Here is a 20,558-nt window from a genome sequence, read left to right on the forward strand (position 1 = left end):
CTGGTGCACAGACCTCTGGGCAGCGGTGGGCCCACATGGTTGGTACTCGGACCCCTGAGGGGACACTGCAGTCTTGTGCTTGGACTCCTGAGAAGGTACTGCAATGGCTGGCCCTCAAACCTCTGAGGAAGGCACTGCTCATCTGACCTTGGATTCCTGGGTCAGCTCCTTGAACGACTGGTGCTCAGATCTCTGAAAGGGCAGCGCCCGTCTAATCCTGGACTTTTCAGCGGTTATGCGTGCTTCCCAGTGGCACTCAAAGCTCTGTACTGAGGCCTCTTGAGGGCCATGTTGCAGTACTTAGAAGAGGTACTGCACAGCTGGTGCTTAGACTTCTGAGGAGGAGGTCTTGCAGCTGCTGTTTGGCAAACCAAAAAATGCAGGAGCTGGAAGCGTCTGCTGCTCCTATATCTCCTTCTGCTGAAAGGATGCTTACAGGACCTAGGAACAGGATGAGTGTCCCTTCTCCCTTTCTCCTGCTTTCCAGTCTCCTGCTAGTTCCTCCCTTTGGATTGCAAAGGTATCTTGAAAATGTAGTTTGCAGACTCTTAGCCTGACACCACAGAGCCAAGTATAGAAGGGTGGGCATGAGTTAAGAAACAATAGGTTGGTAGCTAGTACAATACAAAAAACAATGTGTCCATGGAGGGAAGGATAAAGAGGACACTTCAAAGTGTTGTGAAGGAGATACTTTTCAAGCAAACAGTGGTACTGCAAAAGTACCTGGACCAGGCATGAGTTTCCCCATCTGCTTTCTATCAAACAAGTTTATAATTCATTTTTTTAACATCTTTATTGGAGTATAATTGCTTTACAATGGTGTGTTAGTTTCTGCTTTATAACAAAGTGAATCAGCCATACATATACATATATCCCCATATCTCCTCCCTCTTGTGTCTCCCTCCCACCCTCCCTATCCCACCCCTCTAGGTGGTCACAAAGCACCAAGCTGATCTCCCTGTGCTATGCGGCTGCTTCCCACTAGCTATCTATTTCACATTTGGTAGTGTATATAAGTCCATGCTACTCTCTCACTGCGTCCCAGCTTAACATTCCCCCTCCCCGTGTCCTCAAGTCCATTCTCATTTTTATTTTTTATTAACAAAAGGTTAGAATTTACTGTCTCATGAGATTAGAGAACTAAAACTTGGCTATGCAACACTAAGAAGGCACCCTAATGAAATGAGACTTTTAGGACAGGTATTGATACATTTTGCTAGAGAAACAAGGGAAGAAAAATCTTAGCCTCTGCCCACTCGAGCAAAGCCTGCAGTGGAAGACCTCAGGAGTTTGGATCTGTATCATCTGCACCACCACTCAGCACAGTCAGAAGAGGTAGGGTGGGGTCAAGTTCACCATCAGTTCAACTTGTATCTTATGGTTCCCTGGCCCTGACAAATCCAATACAGACTCTCTACTTCTGATCACAGACTTTGAGTTTGTCTGTGGCTCTTCTCAAGCCCCTGCCCTAGCTCCATCTCCCGATTTGGGCTCTCACTATCCCTCCTTTGGTCTTTGTGATAGTTAATTTTATGTGTCAACTCTGCTAGGCTATGGTGCCCAGTTGTTTGGTCAAATACTAATCTAGATATTGCTGTGAAAATGTTTTACCTATTTTTTATTGAAGTATGATTAACAATAATTAATATAAGTATATTATATTAGGTTCAGGTATACAACATAGTAATTCACTATTTATACATATTTATAAGATGATCACCAAAGTAAGTCTAGTTACCATCTGTCACCATTTAAAGTTATTACAATACCATTGACTCTATTCCCTATTCTGTATATCACATCCCCATGACATTTATAACTAGAAGTTTGTATCTCTTAATTCCCTTCACCTATTTCACTCAACCCCCCAGCCTCATCTTCTCTGGCAACCACTAGTTTCTCCTCTGGATCTATGAATCTGTTTCTGTTTTTATTTTGGAAGTTTGTGTTTTCATTTTCATTTGTCTCTGGGTATTTTTTTTTATTTCTTCTTTGATTTCTTCATTGACCCATTGTTGTTTAGTAGCATGTTGTTTATTCACCATGTGTTTGTGTTATTTCCAGTTTTCTTCTTGTAGTTGATTTCTAGTCTCACAGCATTGTAGTCTGAAAATATGCTTGATATGATTTTAATCTTAAATTTACCAAAACTTGTTTTGTGCCCTAACACACCATCTATTCTGGAGGATGTTTCATGTGCACTTAAAAAAAATGTGTGTTCTGCTGTCTTGGGATGAAATGTTCTGTAGATATCTATTAAGTTCATCTGATCTAATATGTTGTTTAAGGCTAGTGTTCCCATATTGATTTTCTGTCTGAATGATCTACCCATTGACATAAGTGGGGTATTAAAGTTCCTTACTATTATTGTATTACTGTCAACTTCTCCCTTTTGTTCTGTTAAATATAAATATGCTTTATCTATATTTAGTTGTACTATGTTGGGTGCATAAATACTTATAAGTGTTATTTTGTTTGACTGACTCTTTTATCATTATGTAATATCTTTCTTTGTCTCTTGTTATAGCCTTTGCTTTTAAGTCTATTTTGTCTGATATAAATATTGCCACCCTAGTTTTTTTGTTTCCATTTGCATGAAATATCCTTTTTCACCCTTTGCTTTTAGTCTCTGTGTATCTTTAGTTCTGAAATGAGTCTCTTGTAGGCAGTATATAGATGGGTCTTGTATTTTTATCCATTCAGCCACCTTATGCCTTTTGATTAGAGCATTTAAACTACTTACACTTAAATGGTACTTATTGCCATTTTGTTCATTGTTTTCTTGTTTTTTTGTAGTTCTTCACTGTTCTTTCTTTTTCTCTTGCTCTTTTTATTTTGTGTAGCCTTTAACTAATTACTGTAGTTATAATTGATTTAAGTACCTTTGTCTTTTAACCTTCACACTAGTTTTGTAAGTGGTTGATCACTACCTTTACTATATGTTTGCTTTACCAGTGATATTTTTTTATTTCCATATATTTATTTTATTTCTAGTTAGGCTTTTTCTTTTCCAATTAAAGAAGTCCCTTTAACATTTCTTGTGTGGCTGGTTTAGGTGTTATGAACTCCTTCAGCTTCTGTTTGTCTTGGAAATTCTTTATCTCTCCTTCAATTCTGTATGCTAACCTTGCCAGGTATTCTTGCCTGTAAGTTTTTTCCTTTCAGCACTTTGACGATATAGTGCCACTCCCTTCTGGCCTCTAAAGTTTTTCCTGAAAAATAAGCTGATAGTCTTATGGTGGCTCCCTTGTACATAACAAGTTGTTTCTCTCTTGCTGCCTTTAAGGTTGTTTCTTTAACTTTTGACATTTTAATTATAACATATGTTGGTGTGGATCTTTTCGGGTTCTTTGGTGGGGGGGCACTCTCTATGCTTCCTGGACTTGAATACCTGTTTCCTTCACCAGGTTAGGGAAGTTTTCAGTCATTATTTCTTCAAATAAGCTTTCTATCCCTTTCGCTCTCTCTTTTCCTTTTGGGATGCCTATAGTGCAGATGTTAGCATGCTTGATGTTGTCCCAGAGATCCCTTAAACTACTCTCTCTCTCTCTCTCTCTCCTTTTTTTTTTTTGCTTTTTGCTGTTCTGATTGGGTGATTCTTCACTACCTTGTCTTACAGATCACTGATACATTCTTCTGCATCATCTAATCTGCCTGTAATTCCATCTAGTGTATTTTTCATTTCAGTTATTGTAGTCTTCAGCTCTGGTTCTTTTTTATATTTTCTCTTTGTTGAAGTTCTCTCTGTGTTCATTTATTCATCTCCAAGTTCAGTGAGCATCATTATGGCCATTACTTTAAACTCTTTATTAGGTAGATTACTTATCTCTGTATCACTGAGATCTTTTTCTGAGGTTTTGTCTTGATCTTTCATTTGGAATATATTTCTCTGTCTCTTCATTTTGCCTAACTCTCTCTGTTTGTATCGATGTATTAGGTAGAGAAGCTATGTATCCTGGTCTTGAAGGAGTTGCCTTACGTAGAAGGTTTCCTGTGGGACCTAGAAGAGCAATCCCTCCTGGTCACCAGAGCCAGATGCTTCAAGGGTGTCCCCTGTGTGGGCTGCATGTGCCCTCCTTTTGTGGTGGTCCCACCATTGTTGTGAGCACATGGGTGGGAAGGACTGGTTCCTAGCCTGACTGTCTCCAAGGCCCTGCAGGAATGGCTGTGGACATGCTGGTGGGCAGGGCTGGCCCTCCCGGGTCAGATCCACTTTGGGGGGAAAGGGGTACTTGTCAGTGCCAAGGCTGCCTACCAGGTGTGGTAGGGTGGGAGCTGCTTTGGGAGGCACTGATCTCAGCTAAGGCCAACTGCTGGGTATGGCAAGGGGGAGTCACTTTGGGGGAATTTTCAAAGCCAGACATTATGGGGGCTCATCCTCCCATTGCAGCTCTCCAGAGCTGAGAAGCCCAACATGGGACTCAAACCCCTCACCCCTTAGGGAGGACCTCTGTGTTTGTGATATTCCCCCCTGCTTGTGGGTCACCACACTTGGGGTGAGGGTCCTGACCAGACCATATTTCTGCCCCTTCTTCCCACCTCGATAGTGGGTTTTTTCTTTACGTCTTTTGTTGCAGAAGAGCAGTTCTGCTAGTCTTCAGGTTGTTCTCAGAGACAACTGTTCTACATGTATTTGTAGTTTGGGTGTGTTCATGGGAGGAGGTGAGCTCAGGGTCTTCCTACTCTGCCATCTTCATCCTCCCTTCTGAAGTATGTTTTAGATGCGATTAACATTTATAATCAGTAGACTTTGAGTAAAGCAGATTATCCTTCCATAATGTGGGTGGGCTTCATCCAATCAGTTGAACACCTTAAGAGCAAAAACTGTGGTTTCTCGAAGAAGAAGGTATTCTGCCTTAAGACTGCAACATAAAAATCCTGTTTGAGGGACTTTCCTGGTGGCGCAGTGGTTAAGAATCTGCCTGCCAATGCAGGGGACACGGGTTCGAGCCCTAGTCTGGGAAGATCCCACATGCCACGGAGCAACTAAGCCCGTGCGCCACAACTATTGAGCCTGCGCTCTAGAGCCCGCAAGCCACAACTACTGAGCCCACAAGCCACAACTACTGAAGCCCACGTGCCACAACTACTGAAGCCCGTGTGCCTAGAGCCTGTGCTCCACAACAACAGAAGCCACCACAATGAGAAGCCCACGCACTGCAACGAAGAGTAGCCCCTGCTCACCACACCTAGATAAAGCCCATGTGCAGCAACGAAGACCCAACTCAGCCAAAAAACTACAAAAAAACGTACACGTGCGTGCGCACACACACACACACACACACACACACACACACACACACACTCCTGCTTGAGTTTCCAGCCTGCTGCCTTGTAGAATTTAAACTCAAGACTGAAGCATCAACTTTTCCCTAAGTCTCCAACCTGCCAGCCTGCCTTACAAATTTCAGGCTTGCCAGCCCCACAATTGTGTGAGCCAATCCCTTAAAATAAATCTCTCTCTGCATATATATATGTATATGTGTGTGTATTCTATTGGTTCTATTTCTCTAGAGAAGCCCGACCCATAGAGCCCTCACACCCCCCAATATTAATTTAAGCCATCACTGGTTACTGCTGTTTTGGGCTTCCAAGTCTAGTTGTGAGCACAACTTTTGAAATATCCATTGTTGGGTTCTAAGTACGTTCCTGACCTGCTCTATATACTCCCCAAACACTTTCAAGGTCTCCAGCAGCCCCAACAAGCCTCCTGTCCTCCTGAGTGACTGGGAATGGAAAATCACTTATTATTGTCTCCTGCCTCCTAATCACCATGGTATGGCATGCCTAGGGCCCTCACATTCTGGCTGGAATTATTTATTTGGTTCTGACAGTCTCTCATGTGGTACACACTGAGCAGCTAGAGCACCAGAGATCTGTTGGAAAAGTTAGTGGAGATGTTGAAAAGAGGGGGCTGAGGACTTACACAGAAACCAGGCAGAGTGAGGGGCATCGCCATGAGCTTCACCTACTACCCCACCATGTCTAGGGGTAAATCTAGGGATATCTGTCATGAAGGAAAGAACTGTGGCTTTGTACATATATTTTAACATGACTTAAAAAATGAAAGATTAAGTACTGTTCAAATGATGAAGTATCCAACCGCTAAATTGTTTTTCAATTTTCCCTAGAAAGGAAAACAAGACTTGGGTATTTTCAGACTGATTATTATAAAGGTTTTGCTCTGGATTTTATTGAAGTGTATGTGTCTGGCTGCTTTTTTGTGGCTAAAAGCCATGCTCATCCAAACTACTGATATCTTTCTGTCACTCTAATTGCTTCACAATCCCCTTTGAGAAGCTCTTAACAGCCTTCCCTTCTATTTTGAAGTATTGCCGAGAGTTGAGACTAATGTTCAAGCAAGTAGCCTTCTCTACAAGCATCTCAGTGCACAAATTGTGAAAGCAAAATATTTACTGAACATCCTCTCTCCGAGACCAGTGAAGACCTTTGATGAAACAGATCTAATGATCTTTTATCTGTCCTTATTCTATTTGACCTCCACCATTCATTTTAAAAAACATTTACTAAGCCTTACTGGGTATCCAGCTCTATCTAGGCCCTAGGGACAAAGAAATCAACAAGACATGGTTTCTGCTCCCCAGTGAAGTGAAAGAAAGAGGGAGGGATAATACTAAAATATGTGTGATGGGTCCACAAACGCATGTGAATTAAATGGAAAAGTAAGTGGGGATGTTGAAGTATGTGTGAAGGAGCATAGAAAAAGGCCACAATATCTGGGCTGGGATTTCCATGGATGGCTTCCTGGAGGGGGCAGCAGGAACTAACTCATAAAGCGTCAGTAGGAGTTAGCTCATTGAATGGGGGAGAGAAGGTGGCCCAGAGGAAGAAATCACTGGTGTAAAAGTAGCAAAGCATGAGACAGCAGGAGAATTCTAAGAACTGTAGGAAGATTGACTAGAGGAAAACAAGTGTGTGGGAAGTGGTCAGATGTGAGGCAGGACAAAATGGGGGTGGGGTGGGGGTGGGGGCCCAAAGGAGTTTAAAGGTGCATTCTAAGAGCAATATGGAGATAGACTGCTGTGAAATAAGGGGGGAAAGCAGAAAGATTCTTTAGAAATTTATTGAAACAGCCCACATGAGGAATGATGAGAGCCTGAACTAAGGAACTGGCTGAATCCTCCTGCTGTTAAATGACATGGCACATGCAAGAGAAGAAAACGGCAGCTGGTGGGCGGACCCAATGTGTTGACTTTGAGGAGCTTACAGATCAACAAGATACAAGGTTCTGGCTAGAATATACATGTGGGAAATGAGTGCGCGATTAGCATTTAAAAGAATGAGTATGGTTAAAATCACCCAGTGTGCAGAAAGAGAGGAAAGTAACCTCGAGATAGAACTTTTAGGAGTGACATTTCATAGAAGACAAACGGTAATAAGCTTGAAAAATAGTGGAGCGGCCAAGAGGAGGAAATCCAAGAGACAGCAGCATCAAAGAAGCTTTAAAACTGTGGACTACCTAGTGCAGGATCAGAGTAAAAGCTGATAGAACATGGGAAATAGAGGTAATGTTACAACTAGGCTTTGTTCTTTGCCTTCCTGAGTAAACCATATTTCACATTGGGCATCCATCTGCCTATGGGAGGATTAAATTTGTTACATAAGAAATGTAGAGAAAGAACAAAGATATAGCAGAAACTAACACAACATTGTAAATCAACTATACTCCAATAAAAATTTTTTTTTTTTTTTTTTTTTTTGCGATGCGCGGGCCTCTCCCTGTCGTGGCCTCTTCCGTTGTGGAGCACAGGCTCCGGACGCGCAGGCCCAGCGGCCATGGCTCACAGGCCCAGCCGCTCCGTGGCACGTGGGATCCTCCCGGATCGGAGCACGAACCCGCGTCCCCTGCATCGGCAGGCGGACTCTCAACCACTGCGCCACCAGGGAAGCCCCAATAAAAATTTTAAAATAAAAAAGAAGAAAGGACACAAAATAGGTCAGTTTTTTATACCCTATGTACAAATTGGATATGCAGCAAGACAATGAAACTTGCTCACCAGGATGTTATCTGAGGAAAAAATAGGCTGAAGGACTTAGAATACGGGGTTTACTAATGTGGAGGGCTGTTCCCTAGCCCTACCAACAGCCATGACAGAGAAGGAAAGATATAATAAAGAAGAAATAGAAGAGACATCTGGCTGTTTCTGGCCTGTGGGGAGAAAAGAGAGACAGAGATTGGAAGCTGTCAAACTTGTGTGTCCTCATTTCCCCTCCCTAGACTTCGGGGGAATGTGTGTCATACAAGTGAAGATAAAAATCAATGATAACGGGGACTTCCCTGGTGGCACAATGGTTAAGACTCTGGACTCCCAATGCAGGGGGCCCGGGTTCAATCCCTGGTCTGTGAACTAGATCCCACATGCATGCCGCAACTAAGAGCTCACATACCACAACTAAGGAGCCCGCGAGCCACATCTAAGGAGCCAGTGAGCCGCGACTAAGGAGCCCGCCTGCCACAACTAAGACCGAGTGCAACCAAATAAATAAATAAATATTTTTTTAAAAAATCAATGATAACAACATAGACTATAGCCACCCACTCATTTCCTCATGGAAGACTCTGGGAAAAGAGCACCTTTCAAGTAGTCCCCTCCCCGCCACAAAGACAATAACCTGGGATGCAGCCACATCTATGGGGTTGTGCAGTGTGTGCAAAAAGAGGGAGGTTCCAGGTTGAGCTTCTCAAACCTCCCCAGTTCCTGCACTCGTGTAGCTGAGGGACAGTGGGCCCACCAAGGGGCCTGTTGGGCAGAGCAAGGTGACCTCGTGGAGGAAGCTTCATAGGCAGTGTGGAAGCAGGGTGGACAAAGGCCACAGCAGTCACTTGGGAGCAGACTGAGGGCTAAGTCAGCCCAGACACTGACAGATGCTTGCAAAGAGAAAAAATAAAGTGACATGAGTCGTAGACTGTCTATAAAAGGGCCAGCAGCGCCCATTCAGCCAAGAGACGCTGTCCCTGAGACCAGCAGATAACTGTGAGCATACCTCCCAGGATCAGCATGGGCCAGGGAGCCCCTTCCCCGACACACCTGGATGCCTCCTTACGGAAAGAAACAGGAGCTGGAGAAAGGCATCTGAGAGACTGAGTGAATATTTGTCCCAGAGAAAAAAACAAATTGATGATATCCTGGCCTTGTTTATCCAGATGATACATTCAATCTGTTTTCCCACTACTCCATAGCGAATAGCTCAGCAAAAAGATGAGAGTCATGGTAGGTAACATAAAGAAATTTGTTCTTCACGTGAGAGTGTAAGGACAATTTGCAACCTTGCAATATAGGAAAAAAAATGGGGAATAACATTTTCCAAAGTAGTTTCCACTGAATACTAATTCTTCAGAGTATTGACAGATACTACATGGGCACAAAAATAAATAAAAAATTAAAACCTAGGGCCATTTAAATTGGGCTGAAAAATAAACAAAAAGTATTTAACGCAAAGTCTTCTGAGAGCGTTTTCTTTGCTTACAAAAATTCTGAATCTCCAGGAAAACAATATGGAATGCCCCATTTCCCATATATATGTCTGAGAACTTAATCTTCACAGACCATCTCTCTGAAGCACTTCTAGCTTTTAAAAATAGAGCTATCTCCTCATATTTAGGACAGTGGGATCGTGAGCCCGGTAGTCCACTGTCTTCCCCTCTACTATGGTTCATCAGATGGCAACTTGAAATATTGCTAAACAGGAAAGAAAGTACAGGGCTAGCCCTGAGCAACATTTCTGAAGCAGAAGAAACTAACATTTGTTGAGCACAGAATTCCACCTTCCTCCAACCTGGACACGTTTCTTCTCCCTCTTTTCCTCCTAATAAAAATTTCAGACTTTTTTTGTTTATTCTAAACTACACTGATCACTTATGGACCATGATAGCAGACCAACCACACAAGTTCCTTTCTCTTTCTCACAAGAATCAGTAGCAGAATGGCTAAGAGTCTGGAGCCAGGCTGCCTGGGTTTGTTTGAATTCTGCCTCAATACTTTCTCACTGCCTGATGATCTTAGGAAAGTTACTTAACCTCCCTGACCCCAGTGTCATTATCTGCAAAGTAGATCGAATAACAATACCTACCTATTGTACCAAAGGCAGTAATTTCCTATGTATATGTATATCTATTAAATGTCCTAACAATTTAGGACATTGTACACACTACATGTATTTTAGCTGTTTTTCAGCTTGCCAAAGGATTAGCAAAGCAATAAAAAAAGGGCTGAACTCACAATGACAAAGAGAATAAGAAGAGCCATCAATCAGGTGATTTCAGTAAGTATACAGAAGACACAAACCAGATAAAGGAACACTACAGATAGAGCAGAGCAGAGGAACCCACAACGTAGCATCATGATTGGCAAAAGTTTTCTGTAAAAGCCAGAGAGGAAATATTTTAGATCTTGTGAGCCAAGAAGCAAAATTGAGGATGCTATGTAATTTCTGTTGCAAATAAATACTCAGTTTTGTCCCTGCAGCATGGAAGCAGCCATAGACAACACACACATGATCGAGCAAGGCTAGGTTCCAACTGAATTTTATTTACAGACAGTGAAACTTTAATTTAATATAATTTTCACATTTCATAAAATATTATTATATTTTAATCTAATTTTGTTGTGGTAAGAATACTTAACATGTGATCAACCCTCAACAGATTTTTAAATGTACATTATTGTTTATGGGTACAAAATTGTACTACAGGTCTCTAGAGCTTATTCATCCAGCTTAACTGAAACTTTATGCCCATTGATTACTCACTCCCAATTTCTCCTCCATCCCAGCCCCTGGCAACCATCATTCCACTCTTTAATTCTATGAATTTAACTATTTTAGATTCCAATTATAAGTGGAATCATGCAGTATTTGTCTTTCCATGACTGGCTTATATTAATTACCAAAATGTCCTCAAGGTTCATCCATACTGTCACATATTGTAGAATTTTCTCTTTTTTTTAAGGCTACATAGTATTCCATTGTGTGTATATACCACTTTTCTTTATCCATTAATCTGTCAATAGATATTTAGGTTGTTTCTGTATCTTGGCTATTGTGACTCATGCTGCACACATGGAAGTGCTAAGTATTATTCATCTGATATTTAGTAAAATTCCATTTAAAGTACAGACACTAAAATGTAACTTACAATGTAAAAACATTTACATGAGATAGCCTAACCCACCAGATAGCAGACAGCAGAATCAAGAAGAACTACAATTCTGCAGCCTGCAGAACAAAAACCACATTCACACAAAGACAGACAAGATGAAAAGGCAGAGGGCTATGTACCAGATGAAGGAACAAGATAAAACCCAGAAAAACAACGAAATGAAGTGGAGATAGGCAACCTTCCAGAAAAAGAATTCAGAATAATGAGAGTGAAGATGATCCAGGACCTCAGGAAAAGAATGGAGGCAAAGATCAAGGAGATGCAAGAAATGTTTAACAAAGACCTAGAAGAATTAAAGAACAAACAAACAGAGATGAACAATACAATAACTGAAATGAAAAATACACTAGAAGGAATCAACAGCAGAATAACTGAGGCAGAAGAATGGATAAGTGACCTGGAAGACAGAATGGTGGAATTCACTGCTGTGAAACAGAATAAAGAAAAAAGAATGAAAAGAAAGGAAGACAGCCTAAGAGACCTCTGGGACAGCATTAAACACAACAACATTCACATTATATGGGTCCCAGAAGGAGAAGAGAGAGAGAAGGGCCTGAGAAAATATCTGAAGAGATTATAGTCGAATTGCCCTAACATGGGAAAGGAAATAGCCACCCAAGTCCAGGAAGTGGAGAGAGTCCCATACAGCATAAACCCAAGGAGAAACACGCTGAGACACACAGTAACCAAATTGGAAAAAATTAAAGACAAAGAAAAGTTATTGAAAGCAGCAAGAGAAAAACGAAAAATAACATACAAGGGAACTCCCATAAGGTTAAGAGCTGATTTCTCAGCAGAAACTATACAAGCCAGAAGGGAGTAGCATGACGTATTTAAAGTGATGAAAGGGAAGAACCTACAACCAAGATTACTCTACCTGGCAAGGATCTCATTAAGATTCGATGGAGAAATCAAAAGCTTTACAGACAACAAAAAACTAAGAGAATTCAGCACCACCATACCAGCTCTACAACAAATGCTAAAGGAACTTCTCTAAGTGGGAAACACAAGAGAAGAAAAGGACCTACAAAAACAAACCCAAAACTATTTAGAAAATGGTAATAGGAACACACTTATTGATAATTACCTTAAACGTGAATGGATTAAATGCTCCAACCAAAAGACACAGGCTTGCTGAATGGATACAAAAACAAGACCCAAATATATGCTGTCTACAAGAGACACACTTCAGACCTAGGGACACATACAGACTGAAAGTGAGGGGATGGAAAAAGATATTCCATGTAAATGGAAATCAAAGGAAAGCTGGAGTAGCAATACTCATATCAAATAAAATAGACTTTAAAATAAACAATGTTACCAGAGAACATTGATCAAGGGATCAATCAAGAAGAAGACATAACAGTTATAAATATATATGCACCCAACATAGGAGCACCTCAATACATAAGGCACTGCTAACAACTATAAAAGAGGAAATCGACAGTAACACAATAATAGTGGGGGACTTTTAACACCTCATTTACACCAATGGACAGATCATCCAAACATAAAATTCATAAGGAAACAGAAGCTTTATAACACAATAGACCAGATAGATTTAATTGATATTTATAGGACATCCCATCCAAAAACAGCAGACTACACTTTCTGCTCAAGTGCGCATGGAACAGTCTCCAGGATTTGATCACATCTTGGGTCAAATATCAAGCCTCAGTAAATTTACGAAAACTGAAATCATATCAAGCACCTTTTCTGACCACAACACTCTGAGATTAGAAATCAATTGCAGGGAAGAAAACGTAAAAAACACAAACACATGGAGGCTAAACAATACATTACTAAATAACCAAGAGATCACTGAAGAAATCAAAGAGGAAATCAAAAAATACCTAGAGACAAATGACAATGAAAACATGACGATCCAAAACCTATGGGATGCAGCAAAAGCAGTTCTAAGAGGGAAGTTTGTAGCAATACAATCCTACCTCAAGAAATAACAAACATCTCAAATAAACAATCTAACCTTACACTGAAAAGAACTAGAGAAAGAAGAACAAACAAAACCCAACGTTAGTAGGAGGAAAGTTATCATAAAGATCAGAGCAGAAATAAATAAAATAGAAACAAAGAAAACAATAGCAAACATCAATAAAACTAAAAGCTGGTTCTTTGAGAAGATAAACAAAATTGATAAGTCACTAGCCAGACTCATCAAGAAAAAAAGGGAGAAGACTCAAATCAACAGAATTAGAAATGAAAAAGTAACAACTGACACTGCAGAAGTACAAAGCACCCTAAGAGACTACTACAAGCAACTCTATGCCAATAAAATGGACAACATGGAAAAAATGGACACATTCTTAGATAGGTATAAACTTCCGAGACTGAACCAGGAAGAAATAGAAAATGTGAACAGACCAATCACAAGTAATGAAATTGAAACTGTGATTAAAAATCTTCCAAAAAACAAAAGTCCAGGAGCACATGGCTTCACAAGTGAATTCTATAAGACATTTAGAGAAGAGCTAACACCCATCCTTCTCAAACTCTTCCAAAAAACTGCAGAGGAAGGAACACTCCCAAACTCATTCTATGAGGCCACCATCACCCTGATACCAAAACCAGACAAAGATACTACAAAAAAAGAAAATTACAGACCAATATCACTGATGAATATAGATGCAAAAATCCTCAACAAAATACTATCAAGTGGAAGGCAACAACACATTAAAAGGATCATACACCATGATCAAGTGGGATTTACCTCAGGGAAGCAAGGATTCTTCAATATAAGCAAATCAGTCAATGTGATACACCATATTAACAAATTGAAGAATAAAAACCATATGATCACCTCAATAGATGCACAAAAAGCTTTTGAAAAACTTCAACACTCATTTATGATAAAAACTCTCCAGAAAATGGGCATAGAGGGAACCTACCACAAAATAATAATGGCCATATACGACAAACCCACAGCTAACATCATTCTCAATGGTGAAAAACTGAAAGCATTTCCTCTAAGATCAGGAACAAGAAAAAGGATGTTCACTCTCACCACTATTATTCAACATAGTTTTGGAAGTCCTAGCCATGGCAATCAGAGAAGGAAAAGAAATAAAAGGACTACAAATTGGAAAAGAAGAAGTAAAACTGTCACTGTTTGCAGATGACATAATACTATACTTAGAGAATCCTAAAGATGCCAGCAGAAAACTACTAGAGCTAATCGATGAATTTGGTAAAGTAGCAGGATACAAAATTAATGCACAGAAATAGCTTGCATTACTATACACTAATGATGAAAAATCTGAAAGAGAAACTAAGCAAACACACCCATTTATCACTGCAACAAAAAGAATAAAATACCTAGGAATAAACCCACTTAGGGAGACAAAAGACCTGTATGCAAAAACTATAAGACACTGATGAAAGAAATTAAAGATGATACCAACAGATGGAGAGATATACCATGTTCTTGGATTGGAAGAATCAATATTGTGAAAATGACTATACTACCCAAAGCAATCTACAGATTCAATGTAATCCTTATCAAATTACCAGTGGCATTTTTTACAGAACTAGAACAAAAAATCTTAAAATTTGTATGGAGACACAAAAGACCCCAGATAGCCAAAGCTGTCTCGAGGGAAAAAAACGGAGCTGGAGGAATCAGGCTCCCAAACTTCAGACTATAGTACAAAGCTACAGTAATCAAGACAATATGGTAGTGGAACAAAGACAGAAATATAGATCAATGGAACAGGATAGAAAGTCCAGAGATAAAACTATGCACCTATGGTCAACTTATCTATGACAAAGGAGGCAAGGATATACAATGGAGAAAAGACAGTCTCTTCAATATGTGGTGCTGGGAGAACTGGACAGCTACATGTAAAAGAATGAAATTAGAACACTCCCTAACACCATACACAAAAATAAACTCAAAGTGGATTAGACACCTACATGTAAGACCAGACACTATAAAACTCTTAGAGGAAAACATAGGAAGAACACTTTTTGACATAAATCACAGCAAGATCTTTTTTGATCCACCTCCTAGAGTAATGGAAATAAAAACAAAAATAAACAAATGGGACCTAATGAAACTTAAAAGCTTTTGCACAGTGAAGGAAACCATAAACAAGACGAAAAGACAGCCCTCAGAATGGGAGAAAATATTTGCAAACAAATCAACGAACAAAGGATTAATCTCTAAAATATATAAACAGATCATGCAGCTCAATTTTTTTTTCTTTTTTTCTTTATTGGAGTATAATTGCTTTACAATGGTGTGTTAGTTTCTGCTTTACAATAAAATGAATCAGTTATATATATACATATGTTCCCATATCTCTTCCCTCTTGTGTCTCCCTCCCTCCCACCTTCCCTATCCCACCCCTCCAGGCAGTCACAAAGCACCGAGCTGATCTCCCCACGCAGCTCAATATTAAAAAACAAATAACCCAATCCAAAAATGGGCAGAAGACCTAAACAGACATTTCTCCAAAGAAGACATACAGATGGCCAAGAAGCACATGAAAAGCTGCTCAACATCACTAATTATTAGAGAAATGCAAATCAAAACTACAATGAGGTATCACCTCACACCAGTTAGAATGGGCTGGAATGGGTAGCATCAGAAAATCTACAAACAACAGATGCTGGAGAGGGTGTGGAGAAAAGGGAACCCTGTTGCAGTGTTGGTGGGAATGTAGACTGATAAAGCCACTATGGAGAACAGTATAGAGGTTCTTTAAAAAACTAAAAATAGAATTACCATATGACCCAGCAATCCCACTACTGGGCATATACCCAGAGAAAACCATAATTCAAAAAGACACATGCACCCCAATGTTCATTGCAGCACTATTTACAATAGCCAGGACATGGAAGCAACCTAGATTCCCATCGACAGATGAATGGATAAAGAAGATGTGGTACATACATACAATGGAATATTACTCAGCCATAAAAAGAAATGAAATTGGGTCACCTGTAGATATGTGGATGAATCTAGAGACTGTCATACAGAGTGAAGTAAGTCAGAAAGAGAAAAACAAATATCGTATATTAACGTATATATGTGGAACCTAGAAATTGGTACAGATGAACCGGTTTGCAGAGCAGAAATTGATACACAGTATTAGAGAACAAACATTTGGACACCAAGGGGGGAAAGCGGCGGGGTTGGTGGTGGTGGTGGTGGGATGAATTTGGAGATTGGGATTGACATGTATACACTGATGTGTATAAAATGGATGACTATTCAAGAATAAAAGAGAAAAAAAAGAAAGCTAAATCTACCTTTAGGTTTGTGAAAATTAAACCAAATTAAAAAAAAAAAGTTTAGGGCTTCCCCGGTGGCATAGTGGTTGAGAGTCCACCTGCTGATGCAGGGGACATGGGTCCGTGCCCTGCTGCAGGAAGATCCCACATGCCGCGGAGCAGCTGGGCCCGTAAGCCGTGGCTGCTGAGCCTGTGCGTCCGGAGCCTGTGCTCCGCAACCGGAGAGGCCACAACAGTGAAAGGCCCGCGTACCGCCAAAAAAAAAAAAAAGTTCACATTTTTGGCAATTGGATGATGGTGGTCAAAAGGTACAAAGTTCCTATTATAAGATAAATAAGTACTAGGGATGTAATATACCACATAATGATTGTAGTTAACACTGCTCTATGGTATATTTTAAAGTTGATAAAAGAATAGATCTTTAAAGTTCTCATCACAAGGAAAAAAACATTTTTTGTAAGTACCTGAGGTGATGGATAGTAACTAAACTTACTGTGGTAATCATTTCACAATATATGTAAGTCAAGTCACCAGCTTTTTCTACTGTAGAGATGTTTGTTTATTAAGTACATGAGCCAAACATTCATATAAGAATTGCCATCTGTATCAGAACCCTGTTTAATTCTGCCTGGTACTCTCTCTCACTGAGATGCTGAGTGTAGTTCAGGAGGAGAAAAGACAGCTGTCATGGATTTTTTTCCCCAAATCCTCATCTCCAGCCGTTACTTCTCTCCCAGATCCAGTTCTGCATTTCTTATGACTGCTGAACACTTCTACTCAGAAGTCCCACTAACACCTTGACTTAATATGACTAAAACAATAACTTCCTTCCCATCCACTCATTCTACTTACCTCAAACATCCACTCAAAATTCCATCAAACACTTCTTTCAATTTGCTACCCATATTTGTTAAGTTGGTAACCAACTTATGGAAAAATCTAGACTCTTCCAAGCAAATAGAAACTCCTCTGTGTTAAGCCAGCTCTGTTGAAAATTATTTTCCATCTCCAGGTTAGATCATGGGCAGGTTTCTTCATTTTACAATCTCTTGGTATCAAAAAGTCATCTGAGGATTCTGGGAAGATGGCAGAGTACGAAGCACCATGAATCTGTCTCCCTACCTAGAAAATAACTACACTAGAAGAATCTGATATAACTATTTTGGGACTTTGGAGTCTACTGAAGACTTGAAACTTCCAGGGGAAGGCTTATACAGTAAATTGAGGTCAATTCCAGCTCTTAGCATGAAAACAGCTACCCATCCCAAACCCCAGCCTCATGGCAGGCAGCTGTGTTCCTGGAGCAGCTTGCAGACAGCTTGTGGGAGTCAGAGTAGGCAAAAAAGACCGTGTCCTCCAAATATTAAGGATCTGTTCTCTGATCACTGATTGCTACCTCAGATTATAAAGATGTAGATGTTGAAGTGGGCAGTCATTGTTGTTGAAACTTCCTCCATTGTTTCAAGCCCCTCCAGCTGAAGTGACTTCCAGGGGATTTAAAGGGGCAGCACAATTTTGTCCTTTCATTTTTCTTTTTTCCCCTTTTTGGAACCAGATATTAAAGACCTGGACATTCAAAAATAATTGCATATATGGGGAAAGTTAGAAAGTAACCATGCATGTCCAGGATAAGGCTCAGAAAAGATGTGAGAAGACCTTAAATTTATACCTCAGACTGATCCTCAGCATACAGACTGCCTACAAGAATTAAAAAAACAAAAACAATTAAAAAAAAACAGCAAACCCTTGGGAATGGGGAAAGTCTGCTTTCTGGAGTTACTACATTATTAGGCTAAAATGTCCAGTTTTCAATAACAAAAAAAATCATAAACCAAACAAACAGGAAAGTATGGCCCATTCAAATAAATCAACAGAAACTGTCTCTGAAAAAGACCTGATGACAGATCTATTACATAAAGACAATAAAACATTGTCTTAGAAATGCTCAAAGAACTAAAGAAAAGATGGGAAGAAAGTCAATAAAACAATGTATGAACTAAATGGAAATATCAATAAAGAGATAGAAAAGCTAAAGATAACCTAGAAGAAATTCTGTAGCCAAAAATTACAACTGAAATGAAAAATTCACTAGGGGGATTCAAAGGCAGATTTGAGCAGGCAGAATAGAGAATCAGCAAACTTGAAGATAAGACAATGAAAATTATTAAGTCTAAGGAACAGAAAGGGAAAAGACAGGAAAGTGAAGAACCAAAGGAACCTATGGCACACAAACAGACCAAGCATACACACTGTGGGAGTCCCAGTAGAAGAGAGAGAGAAGGAAAAGGGAAGAGAGAATATTTGTAGAAATCCTGGCTGAAAACTTCCAAAATCTGATGAAAGGTATGAATATAAACATCCAAGAAATTCCACCAACTCCAAGTAAGATGAATTCAAAGAGACCTACACTGTGACACACTATAATCAAACTTTAAAAAAACAAAAACAAATGGAATATGGGTAGAAGTGATGTGTGTCCCTTCCAGGTCTGGACCATAAAAGTCTCCCATACAGTCCTCCATGATCTGTATTTTTTCCCCATACACCTGCTCAAAGAAAAAATCCTGAGTCCTTAAGCGAGGGTGAAACCAGGGTGAAACTCAGGAAAAATTCTGAGTCCCTAAGAGAGGGTCCCTGAGTCACTGCAAAGAAGGCTGCTCATTGAATACCCTCTCTAAAGAAAATGATTGAGAAATAAACCTCTATTTTGTTATACTACTGAGAGTTCAGTGCCTATCTAATTTAAAACTAGTATTACACCAAATAATATAATTTGCCTGCGTTATTCTGTTGCCCGGAATAACTACCCTATTATATCTGGCTGTCAAAATGCTTAAAAGCCCAGCTCAAATGCCACTTCCTTCTCTAGTCACCCAGCCAAAACTACCTATTCCTCTTCTAACATTACATGTATAGATATACAGAGATATATATTTTATCATTTTATATTGCCAATCACATTTAATAATATTTGTGTCCATGTTTTGTCTCTACAGTACACTGTATTCTTTCAGAAGGCAAGGATCATATTTCTCTTAACTTTGTATGTCCCACAGTATCTAGTAGAGTTTCCTGTACTGACACTATCTACATATTGAATTATACAGACAGTTTGTGTTACACATCATTCATCTCCCTAAATCACCCCTGCAATAGAAGGCCATCAGCTTGGTCCTCCTGGTGGATAGTTTGTACATTGAAAACCTGATTTTCCATTTCTTGAATGCTGTCTTTGCTCTGACTCCATCACCTCTTTTCTGTCCCTTTTTTGGACATGCATATAGGCAGCTTTCTTTCCTAAAGCCCCTCCTTAAAGCTAAGTTATGTCCATATAGAAGCTCCCACTTGTTACTGACCTTCGGTTCATTAAAAATAATTTTTTAGAAGAGTCATTACAGAATCTCAATAGTTTATCCATACCTCCCACCCAGTCTGATAGGAATGAATTGCCATATACATCCCTAGCCATACTCTCTTCCAGCACGTGCCTTTTCACCCAGAGCACCACTTCCTCATTCATGTTGGAAGTCAAGTTTTCTTCCCTAGTACTTCCACATTTGGCTGTTTTAAATATGTTTCACTGCATTACCCTAAAGATCAAGCTTATTGACTTCTCTTACTCTTAACTTTTCTAAAGTTAAACCTTTACTTAAAACGTTTAAGTAGTATTATCAATCTTATTATACCACTGTTAAGTATACAAATTATTTTCTGCATATTATCTCACTTAATCCTAATCACAATCATATGAATAAATTATTATTATCCCCAATCTATAAACTTAAAAAACTGAGGCTCAGAGAGGTTAAGTAACATACTGTAGGTCACACAGCTACTAAGTAGCAGAATGGCTCCAAATAATTAAATAATCAACTTCTCTGTTCACCTATTTTTCAACTATTCATCTTCACACTCTGCTCTTCCAGGGAAAATTTCTGTGTCCCACAGGTTAAGTCCACTGGAAGTGCTGTCACCCACTGTCAGAGCCAGGGTCCTAGGACAAGTTGACCTGGGGAAACTGTTTCATTCCTGCAATCTTAGGCAAAATAGCCAAAAACGGTGTCCTCGAGGGCCAGAAACATGATCAGGGAAATGCTGTCAATCATAAAATTTCAAGGGTCAGGAG

This window comes from Lipotes vexillifer, unplaced genomic scaffold (genome assembly GCF_000442215.2).
Source record: "Lipotes vexillifer unplaced genomic scaffold, Lipotes_vexillifer_v1.1 scaffold554, whole genome shotgun sequence".
Taxonomy (NCBI): Eukaryota; Metazoa; Chordata; class Mammalia; order Artiodactyla; family Lipotidae; genus Lipotes; species Lipotes vexillifer.